Below are 12638 nucleotides of genomic sequence, written 5' to 3' on the forward strand. Positions count from 1 at the left end.
TCAAAAGTTTGCTATGCCTCTGAGCCCAAAACTGGCAGGGCAAGATGGCACACTTCCGTTGTCTTTGTGAACTGTGAAATTTGACTCCACCTTCAAAATTCAGGCTTCCGGTCTTTGTCTCCGAGCCACCCAGAGGAATCTCTTGTGGATTGTGATTCCTTGAACCCTTTGGAGAAAAAAAACTTTCACCTATTGCTAGATTTACTAAAGAAATTCCCATCTGTCTGGATTCTCAGTCTCCTGGACTCGTCTGCCTGCTCTTCTTCTCCAGCTGCCCAGTCTCTACAGTGATTGATTCCTTTGCTTTCCAAACCATGTCTCCAAAAAGACCACCTCCGGGAAAACCTGGTTTTGCTACTTCTGCTCCAACATCTGCAACATCTAGCCCAGCCACACAGTCAAAGATAACAGAACTGATGCAACCCAAGACTACAGAGATAGACTTTCAACAAATGCTCCAACAAATTTTACAGGGCCAAGAGGAAATTAAGAAACAGCTAAGGGAAATGAAAGATGAAATCAAAGAAAATCAAGTGCAAATCTATAAGAACTCACAGAGACTGGACGTTGTGGAGGGTGGGGTGGCGGAGGCGAGAGGGGGGGTTGAGGCCTTGCAGAGGGGAAACAAAGAACTTGATACCCAACAAATGAAAACAGATTTTGAGAGAATGTCCTTCTATCTTAGATTCCAAAATGTAATAGAAACAGATGGGGAAAATATAAGGGACATAATGACTAATATTTTAGCTGAATACATACACAAAGATAAACAACAGATGGAATGGGAGATAGATCTGGCTTATAGAGTGAACTCAGTATATGCCAGAACACACAATGTGCCCAGGGAGGTTCATATTAGATTCCTTAGGAAAAGCACAAGAGATGAAATTCTGGGTGTGCAAAGGGGGCAAACACTCACATACCATGATAGGGAGATAACCATTCTAAAACAGATTCCCAAAAAAATTAGGGAGAAAAGGAAAAATTATTCGCAATTGGCGAATAAATTATACCAGAAGGGGGTGTGGTTTAGATGGTTGATGCCTGAAGGTATGCTGATATTCTGGGAGGAGAAAAGAATTAGAATTAACACACCCATAGAGGCACAGGCCTTTATGGAAAAAAACAAAGCGAACCTAGAAAAAACAGAAGATACCACAATGGTCACACAGGACACGGGAGGGGCCGGAGCTCTGCCAGCAGGGGGAGAAGGGGCAATACCAAGAAAGCTCAGATCACAAAAATGAATAAGAAAGCCACAATGTTATAAACAAACCGAAAGTAATAATGAAATTATATCTAGATTATATATTATAACAATATAAGCTGACTGAAAAAAAAATTTTTTTTTTCTAGAATTAATATGCTGATCTTTTATGACTATGGACTAATGCTTGATATATGGATGTAACCTATGAGATTGGAGGGAGGGGGCCTCTGTCACACTTGCTACTGCCAAAATCTGTAACCATTCCATTTACCCTTTTCCCTATAAATGTTTTAAAAAAACCAATAAAACTTTTTTCAAAAAAAAAAAAAACAATGAAGAAAGGCTTGCCACAAAAGTAAAATATAACGAAAAAAGCTTCTTCCAACATGTTAAAAACAAGAAAAAAGTTAAGGAAACAATTGGTCCATTGCTAGGAGAAAGTGGCAAGAAGGTGACAAGGGAGAAAGCAGAACTATTTAACTCATTTTTTGCATCTGTCTTTACACAAAGGGATAAAACAGTCCAACCTATCAAAAACAGCATCACAAAAATCAGATTAGGAACCCAAGTTAAAATAGGGAAGAAAATGATAAGTGAGCATCTGTCTACCCTAGACGAGTTCAAATCACCATGACCGGATGGATTACACCCAGGGTTCTGATGGAACTGGCAGACGAGATCTCAGAACCACTGAACTATATCTTTCAGAGATCCTGGAGCACCAGGGAACTGCCAAAGGACTGGAAAAGAGCTGATGTGGTTCCCATCTTGAAAAAAGGGGGAAAAAATAGATCCAGGAAACTACAGACCTATCAGCCTGACCTCAACAGGAAAGATTCTGGAAAAGATAATCAAGCAATGAATTAGCGAACACCTAGAAGTAACAAAGTAATAGCCAAAAGCCAACATGGGTTTGTCTAAAACAGATCATGCCAGACTAATCTTATTGTATTCTTTGACAAAGTGACAAAATTAGTGGACCAGAGGAATGGCGTTGATATAGTTTACTTGGACTTCAGTAAGGCATTTGGTAAGGTAGACCATAACCTACTACTAGATAAAGTAGAAGAATGTGGGTTAGACAGCATCACCACCAGATGGATTCGCAACTGGCTGACCAACCGCACTCAACATATAGTCCTCAATGGAACTGCATCTACATGGAGGGAAGTATGCAGTGGAGTACCCCAAGGCTCTGTTTTAGGCCCAGTACTCTTCAACATCTTCATCAATGATTTGGATGAGGGAATAAATGGAAAGTCATCAAATTTGCAGATGACACCAAGCTGGCAGGAATAGCCAACACTCCAGAAGATAGGCTTAAGATACAGAAGGATCTTGACAAATGTGAACATTGGGCACTATCTAATAAAATGAAATTCAATGGTGAAAAGAGTAAGGTTCTACATTTAGGCAAGAAAAATGAAATGCACAGGTACAGTATAAGTGGTACCTTGCTCAATAGTAGTAACTGTGAGAGAGATCTTGGAATCCTAGTGGACAACCATTGAGCCAGCAGTGTGCAGCAGCTGCTAAAAAGCCAACACAGTTCTAGGCTACATAAACAGAGGGATAGAATCAAGATCACGTGAAGTGTTAATACCACTTTATAATGTCTTGGTAAGGCCACACTTGGAATACTGCATTCAGTTTTGTTCGCCACGATGTAGAAAAGATGTGGAGACTCTAGATAGAGTGCAGAGAAGAGCGACAAAGATGATTAGGGGACTGGAGACTAAAACATAAGAAGAACGGTTGCAGGAACTGGGTATGTCTAGTTTAATGAAAAGAAGGACTAGGGGAGGCATGATAGCAGTGTTCCAATATCTCAGGAGTTGCAACAAAGAAGAGGGAGTCAAACTATTCTCCAAGGCACCTGAGGGTAGAACAAGAAGCAATGGATGGAAAGTAATCAAGGAGAGAAGCAATTTAGAACTGAGGAGAAATTTCCTAACAGTTAGAACAATTAATCAGTGGAACAGCTTGCCTCCAGAAGTTGTGAATGCCCCAACACTGGATGTCTCTAAGAAGATGTTGGATAGCCATTTGTCTGGAATGGTATAGGGCAGTGATGGCGAACCTATGGCACGCGTGCCACAGGTGGCATGCGGAGCCATTTGTTAGGGCACGCGAGGTGTGAGAACGCTTAAAACGACCCTCCGAGCAAACCAGGAGTGACTTCCGGTTTGCTCGGAGGGTCGTTTTGAGCGCTCCGAAGGCGTCAGCGAAGCCTCCGAATGGTCCCTGAAGCCTTCGGAACGCTTAAAACGATCCTCCGAGCAAACCGGAAGTCACTTCTGGTTTGCTTGGAGGGTTGTTTTGAGCGCTCCGAAGACATCAGGGAAGCCTCCGGACTGTCCCTGAAGCCTTCGGAGCGCTCAAAACGATCTTCCAAGCAAACCTGAAGTGACTTCCGGTTTGCTCGGAGGGTCATTTTGAGCGCTCCGAAGGCTTCAGGGACCGTCCGGAGGCTTCCCTGATGCCTCCGAAGGGCGTCCGGGGGGGGGGGGGAGGCTGTTTTTGCCCTCCCCAGGCTCCTATAAAGCCTTGAGCCTGGGGAGGGCGAAAAAAGTATGTAAAAATGGGGGGGAGCGCTGTAGTGCACTGGGGGGGTCGCGCATTGCATTATGGGTGTGGCACGCCTGCACACGACCCCCCTGTGCTCCCCCCACTTATGGCACGCGAGCCAAAAAAGGTTCGCCATCGCTGGTATAGGGTTTCCTGCCTAGGCAGGGGGTTGGACTAGGAGACCTCCAAGGTCCCTTCCAACTCTGCTATTGTATTGTATTGTATTGTAAAAGTATTTTAGACACCTTAAAACAACTTTACATACACTGGTAAAATATTAATGAGAAAATAATTAGCTATGTAGTGCTCTTTAAAAATTTCAATTTTGTCTGTCTTATAACGCAGATATAATTCTGTTTATCTTACACCTCTACTTCACATACTGTGTGAGAGTAAATGTTTTTTTTAAATTTCAGAAAAGGAATCCATTTAATTACTTGCTCAATAAGAAAATAAATTAGGGTGCAAAAAAAGGGTCATAGACTTATTTTTTCAACAGATAGCAAAAGACATATGGGAAATGTTTATGCTTGGTGTTTCTGAAGATGACTTCTATTTTAATGAGGATTTATTTTTGTGATATTGTCTTAAATCTATTTTCATAAGATATGGATTAAAATTTGGTAAAACACAGAGATTAAAGCTTTGTAAATTCCAGGATCTTCATGTTGGTAGAAACATAAAAGTCTGCAGTGATCTAGTGGTGAACTAGATTCTAAAAAGATGCTCATTTTATTAAGTTCCTCATAACAGTTGCCCTTTTATCCAAAAGTTTGAATATTCACTACTAAGGGTTCACTCCAAGCTTTCAAAAGCCTTGTCATAAAACAATTAAGTGGATCATTTTTCCATTTGCCGGCTTACATGTTCTAAACTTGAAAGACCTGATTCTCCATTTTCATACACCGTAGCATATCTGTGAGCATAGAAAAATATAAGTGATCCAATAATACAAGATGGCGGAACAGTTTCAAATACAATGGAAGTGAAACAAGAGCAAGGCAAGTACTGCATTGTTTCTTCTCTCCTCAACACAATGCCTCTGTGTCAGGAGTGTCAAACTCAAGGCCCAGGGGCCTGATCCGGCCCATAGGGTGCTTAGATCTGGCCCGCGGGGCCACCCTGGAAATAGCAAAGGACCAGCCCACGGTGCTTCTGCCAGTGAAAACAGAGCTTGCCAGGGCTGCACGTGGCCCTCCCAAGTTCTGTTTTCACTGGCAGAGGGTTGCAGGAGGCCATCCCAGCTGAAAACGGAGCTTGTGGGAGCTGTGGGCAGCTACCTCGAGCTCCGTTTTTGCTGGCAGAGGGTTGCAGGAGGCTGTCTCAGCCGAAAACGCAGCTCAGGAGCCTGTTTTCACTGGCAGAGTTTTCGGGCCACTACAGGTGCCCCCACAAGTGATGTCATGATGGCCACACCTACCCTGGCCCCAGCCACCTCACCCCCACCCCTGAGGTCAAACACAACCCTGATGTAGCCCTCAATGAAATCGAGTTTGACACCCCTGTTCTACGTCACCCCAGCCCCTTCATTGCAGTTTTGGTAACTGATCTTGGATTCTTCCTATGTAATGGATGTTGTAGAAAAAGAGATTAATCACAGGTGTCAAAGTAACAAGCTTTCGTGTCTGTTATTAGAAACCTTAGTCCATTAAGATTTAACTTAATTTCTGACACAGTCATTTTGAAACTGCATTAACACAGCAATTTTGCTCACTTAATATAGTATCCTAGTCTAGAATATACCTACGCCTTGTAAGGTTTTAACATAGCTCCTGGGTATGAGGCCTTCTGTGCTGCATCTCTTGAATTTTCAGAAGAATGACACACTAGCAAATGGATAAAGTATGAAGATAATTATGTGAAAGCCAATAACTAGCTGGAAGCTACAATTTAATAAGTGTTTGGGCATATCTGGCTCAGATAGGCTCCCTACATTTCCCTATTTTTCTCTGTGTTAAAAGTGATAGATGTAGTTTAAATCCAGGCTCCATATGGGATTAGATGTCAGGGGAAATAAGTGGAAGCAAGGCATTTGAAATCAATATATTGCCTCTGGGTGCAACATAATATAGCCAGAATTTAAAGAAATATAAGCTGGGAAAGGAATATTGGAACAGAATATGTTTCAGTTTATAAGCTGACCTTGGCTCTTATGAAAACATATGTATGAAAAGCAGTAAGAGGTTTTGAAAACTGCAAGTCAGCGTCACAGCACAAAGTAGCTGCAACACAACTCTGAATTTTAAGAACCAAAACAGGAGTTCTGTTTGAAACACCAACCTAAAATACTTCACATGTTATTTACATTGGAAGGGAAAAAAGCATCTGAAATAGTTATTACCTTTTTTTTTTTCAAATCCAGTTTTTAGTTTGAGGATGTCCCTTTTGATTAATCTGCACTTTGCTTTACAGAAAACTTGTGAGGCAGAGTTTTTGGCGCTAAGTTTTTCCAGAACGTTTTATGCGATGAAATTGTTTTTCTTAAAGTAGTGATGTGGTCTCTGGCATTCTGTCTTTGTTTTCTTTTGGGCCAGCAAAAGGGCAAAAACCATCCATCAAAGACCCACTAGGGTTGTCATCCTCTGGAACCTTTGGCTCCTGGAGAAGCGGGATTATTATTATTTTTGACCATGAATCTTTCCTAACTTTCCTAACTTTTAGTTATCTGGACCTGCTCCTTCCAGATTTCCCAGCAAGCATGGTGATCTGGAAGACAGCAGCAATCGGGCTGAATAAAACTGATAGAAAAGGAAGTCTATAAGTTTCATTCCTATCTGATAATGTTATTTCTAGTTCGTCATTAATCCACTTAGCGAAAAGCTTGTCTTGATCCTTGATTGTTCGTAACAGCACATGTATGAGAAACTATAATGTCCTGGGACATAAAGAGTTTCATCTTACATAGCTTTTTTATTTTCTGCACAGGGTTGCTTCTCAATCTGGCACTGATTTTTAAGCGTGCAATAGTCTGACATAGTCTTTGGAATATTCAGCCATATGGATGATATAGAGAATGTTTTTCCCTTAATGTTAAATTTATGAAATGACTATCTTGACTGTTTCATAAATTAGCAGAGCAGCATGTTGACATATAAGAGATAGGATTCCAGGTTTGTTCACGGGGGACCTGTGCAGGTATCATAGCTCATTTGGTTGTGTATATTGTAGGGCAGCAGTCCCAGGTTCAGATAGATAGTATGAGTAGGATTTTACCTGAGTCCATTTTTAAGAAGAGATTGGACAGCCATTTGTCTGAAATAGTAAACACTTAAGCAGGGGGTAGGACTAGAAGACCTCCAAAATCCCTTCCAACTCTGTTATTCTGTTAATCTGTTATTCTGTTATGTTTTTGTTAGCCGTTTTAGACTAGCTTCCTATATTTTAAGTCTGGGTCTATCTAACACAGTGGTTCTCAACCTGTGGGTCGGGACCCCTTTGGCCACCTAAGACCATCGGAAAACACATATTTTTGAAAAAATACGGAAAACATAAAATAATTTATGGTTGGGGGTCACCACAACATGAGGAACTATTAAAGGGTCGCAGCATTTGGAAGGTTGAGACCCACTGATCTAACAGAATTTAGCCTTTTCAGACAAGCAGCAACTATCCAATGCTACAAGTAAATGTCTCTTCAGCCTTTCTGCCTGGAGTGTATGAGAGCCAGGGGGACTATGTACCAGAGGTGGGTTCTGGCTGCCATTACTACAGTTTCGTTAGTAAAAAAAATTTTTGTGTGTGTGCACGCTCACTTCACTCATGTGTGCCTGCGCATTTTCACCTAAAATGATCTGCGCATGCGCACAACATTAAAAAGGAATAAAAATTACCTTTTTTCAATGAAGATTGTTTTGCACTTGTGCAGAACAGAAAATCAAGATGCCGCCGCCGAACATTGAACCGGTACGGTCACGGGTCTGCCAGGGTTACTACCTACTCGGGCGAACCAGACCAAATAGGTAGGAACCCACCTCTGCTATGTACCATATTATCCCTGTTACAGCACAAGCATCTCTGAAGAGAACTAGGTTGTGTGATAAAATGCATATTATTTCTTTTTTTGCATGCATATGTCAGCTTTTGTCTGAGAGGGAGAGCACATTTCTTGGGAAGATGATCTTTCTTAATTTTACTGCCATAACCACCTCTTTATGAATAGCTTGAGCTGAGAGTAAGTGATAGCATAAATTATGCAGTGCTTGAGTAGGGATTTGAATGTGGATTACTTTGAACTACATCCTTTGTTTGGAAAATCTACATTTGAGAGCCTGGAAGTTAACCATTCCTGATCTCGTATGTTCAAGAAAGTGAATGAATCAAGAAAAGCTAGTATTACCATCTGAATCAACATAACCACCTAGATTTGGAGTTAATAAATCAACAGTTTAAAAAGTCTGATTGAAAAGTAAACCTTTCGTTCCATAATACAATTGAGATATATTGAAAAATGTTGGTTAGATTCAATTATTGACTCTAAAATGATTTCCTAGTTTCTGGGCCAGAGTCCAGTAAGTGGAGTCCTTTTGAGATAAATAACTTGATATCCTACAGATGTTGTGAACTCCAGTTTTTACAGTTCTGTGCTCCTGGTCAAAATGGATGGAGCTGATAGGTGTTATTGTCCAGATCTTCTGGAGGACACTAGTATATATACCATATTTTTTGGAGTATAAGATGCAACTTTCCTCCCCCTAAAAGTGGGTGAAAATTTAGGTGCGTCTTATAGACCAAATATAGTTGTTTTTGGCCTCCCAAACCATCTGAGCATTTTCTCCCTCCCCGGCCCCCAGAAGCACTCTGTAGTGCTCCACACATCCCATTTTCATCAAAAAGTGTCCCATTTTTTGTCTGCAGAGTGCTTCTGGGGGCCGGGGAGGACAAAAAGGTGACGCACGGAGGCCCAAAACTTTTTTTTCTTGTTTTTCTCCTGTACATTTAGGTGCGTCTTATAATCTAGTGTGTCTTATAGTCCAAAAAATACAGTATATACTACAATTATGCAATATGAGGAAAAAATTTTTTTGTCTCTCTTACTCTCTTGTTATCCTTCCTTTGAAAGTGATACTATTGGTTTCTTTCTTTCTTTCTTCCTTCCTTCCTTCCTTCCTTCCTTCCTTCCTTCCTTCCTTTCTTCTTTCCTTTCCTTTTTTGTATATTGGGCTTATTGGTGTGGCATGGGATAGAATCATGGAGAAGCAAGATAAATAGTTGAACATGGGGTAGAAACCTTTGGAGTAAAGCTGAAATGAAGGAAAACTGGACAGAAATGGGTGGATCTGAGATAAATGGGTCCAAAGCCTAAACACAGAGGAGAATGCCCCTGAGAAGGGAGGCATTATAGCTTTCAAGAACAGAATTATATATTCCAGAGTAAGGCTCCATTCAGTTCATACTGGAACGATACGATGAAGTTAGTAGCAATGACATATTTAACTCACTGAAATAAAACTAATAGTTTCTGGTGTGTGTGTTTTAAATGCCACTCTGTGATAGTTTCAGTATCTTTCACATATTGTTAGTGGTGGACTGCTGCCGGTTCGGATTGGTTCGGGTGAACTGGTACTTATGACTATCAGTTGCCCCACCCACCCACTCCCTCCCTATGCTATCCTATATTTCCTTCTTTTGGCTCAGCTGATTCACGCGGCACAACTGATTTCCGTGCCTCTGTTGTCCTTACTGGGGCTGCCTTAGAAGGTAAGCAGCTCAGCTTCAAATTACTGTATTTTTAACTATGCGCGCAAGCGCGCTAGGTGCACACACACAATCACCGAACCAGTTGCAGCTCAACCTATATATTGTCAGTTTTGCCTTCATCAGCTCAAATACATCTAGCTTTTACTTGCTTCTTGCTCTTTCCCAAGTGATGCCTAAGATTGCTATTTATGGGCATTCAGAGTGACATGTCAAACGTTTAAGGAGCAATGATATAAGCAGAAACACCAGCAAGAAAACCAGCGTGTAAATATTTTGGTCTTTTCTGTGGCTATCTGTACTGCTTACTCAGAGTTTTACCAAGTTTTCCTGTTTTTTATTGCATAATTCTGACAATTAGTGCCGTCCAGAACTTCATGTGATGTTTAGATTGTTCAGAAGTTTCCATGACCTTTGAATTTCTTTGGTGTTGCTAGTGTCTTTAAAAACCTCATGGAACTTGTGGTTTGTGCAGTATTTGTGGTTTTGGAGAGGGGAGCCTAAAGATAAAAGTCACTGCTTTGTGTTGTCTAAACAGTGTTGATTTAGTGATGTTGTTCAGTTGTTTGTAATCCAGTATACCTTGCATAAATGCTGTTATTTGTGGTAGCTGAGATATTGAGGGATGAAGCATTTCTCAGGCGTATTTATGAGCAACTAAACTTTCCCATTCTAATCTTTAAAATGCAAGACATGTGAATTCCACACTGACCAGGGCTTTGCAACTGAGGGTTGCAACGCCCAGCCTTCTTTTTGTGGCTTCTGGAGCGGTTCCAGATTGCTGCTGGTTTTTATTTTCTAATAAAATAAAGAGCACTTAAAAGTGTTAAAGTTAATGCATGTTAACTTTAAAAATTACAGTTAAAATACAGTGAAAGCAACCTTTTAAAACAAGAAGTCTGACCCTACCTTCTTCAAGACCCTGACAGGCTACATTCTCTATCAGGCTATGGATTATAAATAAATAAATAAATATATCCCAAGCTGAAAAAGCTGGCTGCTGCCAAGGTAAAAACATTGTTATTTATAAAGTACTAGCTGTTAACCCGGTATTGCACGGGTATTAATGTTGGATTTTCCCTCTTACCAGAGAGAGCCCCCTTGTGGAGTACCGTGAAGTCATTACCATGACATCTCCACTGTGCTGTACAGTAGAAATCATTTTAAGGCAGTACAGTAGAAGCCATTTTCAGGCGCAACAGGCTGTATTTTAACAGAACACACACACTGAGGGATGTTAAGGGTGTGTTATCCCCACAGTATTTTTTTACCAGAGAGTAAGTCATCTGTGTACCAAGTTTGGTTGAAATTGCTTGAGGGCGTTCCAGATTTATGCTTGAACGAACACACACACACACACACACACACACACACACACACACACCCCTACTGTATAACCACTGTTTTGAAAGCATCTGATTCCTACAGATACATGCTCCACGTGTCACTAAACATTGTTAGCTCTCTGTCATGCAAATTTCTAAATGCTTTTGAATTCTGGAAATACGACAGTTTTGGGTTTAAATTATTATATTTGGTTTTGCACAATGCCACAAACAATCTAATTCTATTTGATCTGTTGGATGAGCTGCTTAGGGGTTTAGGATTTGCATTCCTCAAACATCTTGAAAGGCCAGATTGTAGAAGGATGGAAAAGATACTGATCTGAATATATCTTGAATAGGCAGCCTCCCCCCCCCCCCCCACTTTAATGTGATGGCTTGATGCTAATATGTATTTTGCTTGGCTTCGTTTCAGTTGTAACAAATCTACCATCAAGTGTTAACAATTCTTCTGAAAAATTTAAAGAGTTGCGCATGTGGCTGTTTTTCAACATTTGCATTTGTTTATGTGCCATTACACCAACGCCCACATTTTTGTTTGTACATAATGCTTTAAAAAAATGTTGTCAACAATGTACTTTATACATGTTTTTCCCCCCCTGCTTTCAGTGACAGCTAAGGACAGGGCGTATCTTCATTTTAAAAACAACTGCCAAAACTGAGCTAAACATTTTAAATACCTGGTGAATTATAAAGCTGAAACTTGATGTGCTTGGAGCTTCCCTAACTGGGATATGGCTTCTCCTTCTTGATTTTTCCCAGGTAGCCTCATAAAAATGCTTTCATTAGGTGAGAATGAGAAGTGTATGTAATTTTGGTCCCCGTTCATGTTGGCATGCATCTTTGGACAGTTAATCTCAAGAGGATGCATCCTTACCACCCATCCTTTTGGTATCTCTGCTGCAGAGAGAGCAAAAAAGGCTGTGGAGGCATGTGAACTGTCTAAGTGCTGGTGCTATATGTAAGTAAATAGCTTACTTAGATAGGAAAGTCTCAGCAGATCGCAGCACCTGGCTGCTCTTGACGAATCTTGGAAACTAAGCAGAATTGGGCCTACTGGTAGTTAATGCTTGTAACTTCTGGGAATTCTAGGCTTGGCTAGACTGGGATGTCAAAAAAATATCCTGGAAGATGATAATGGCAAACCACTTGTACCTCTGTCAAGAAACCTGCGGGAGTGCTGCAGTTACCAGGAACTAAGCTAAACTCAGGTTATCTGGATACACAAAACAGGATGATCTACTCTTAATAGAAAAGATCAATCTATGTTGCCTGCACTATATCAATGGTAGACGAAGGGCCTCACTTTGGTGGAAAAAAACAGTAATCTTTATATGATCCGATCTATGTAAGTCAGGGGTGTCAAACTCAAGGCCCGGGGCCCGGATTCAGCCCACGGGCTATTTAGATCTGGCCCGCAGGGCCACCCTGGAAACAGTGAAGGACTGGCCTGCATTGCCTCTGCCATGAAAATGGAGCTTGGGAGTGCTGTGTGCAGCACTCCCAAGCTTTGTTTTTGCTGGAAGAGGGTTGCAGGAGGCTATTGCAGCCGAAAACAGAGCTCATGAAGGCCGTGGGCGGCACTACCAATCTTTGTTTTCGCTGGCAGAGGGTTGCAGGAGGCTATTGCAGCCGAAAACGGAGCTCATGAAGGCTGTGGGCGGCACTACCAATCTTTGTTTTCGCTGGCAGAGGGTTGCAGGAGGCTATTGCAGCCGAAAACAGAGCTCATGAAGGCCGTGGGCGGCACTACCAATCTTTGTTTTTGCTGGCAGAGGGTTGCAGGAGGCTATTGCAGCCGAAAACGGAGCTCATGAAGGCTG

The 12638-nt window shown here is 41.4% G+C and overlaps 1 protein-coding gene across 1 annotated transcript in view; it reads left to right on the forward strand.

Annotated features, from left to right (window-relative positions):
• The window catches only part of CDKAL1 (CDKAL1 threonylcarbamoyladenosine tRNA methylthiotransferase), a 332059-nt gene that overhangs the window by 49893 nt on the left and 269528 nt on the right, over window positions 1-12638 (forward strand). The gene's annotated exons all lie outside the window — the stretch shown is intronic.

The sequence above is a fragment of the Natrix helvetica genome, assembly GCF_964273705.1.
Source record: "Natrix helvetica genome assembly, chromosome: 4".
In the NCBI taxonomy this organism is placed as follows: domain Eukaryota; kingdom Metazoa; phylum Chordata; class Lepidosauria; order Squamata; family Natricidae; genus Natrix; species Natrix helvetica.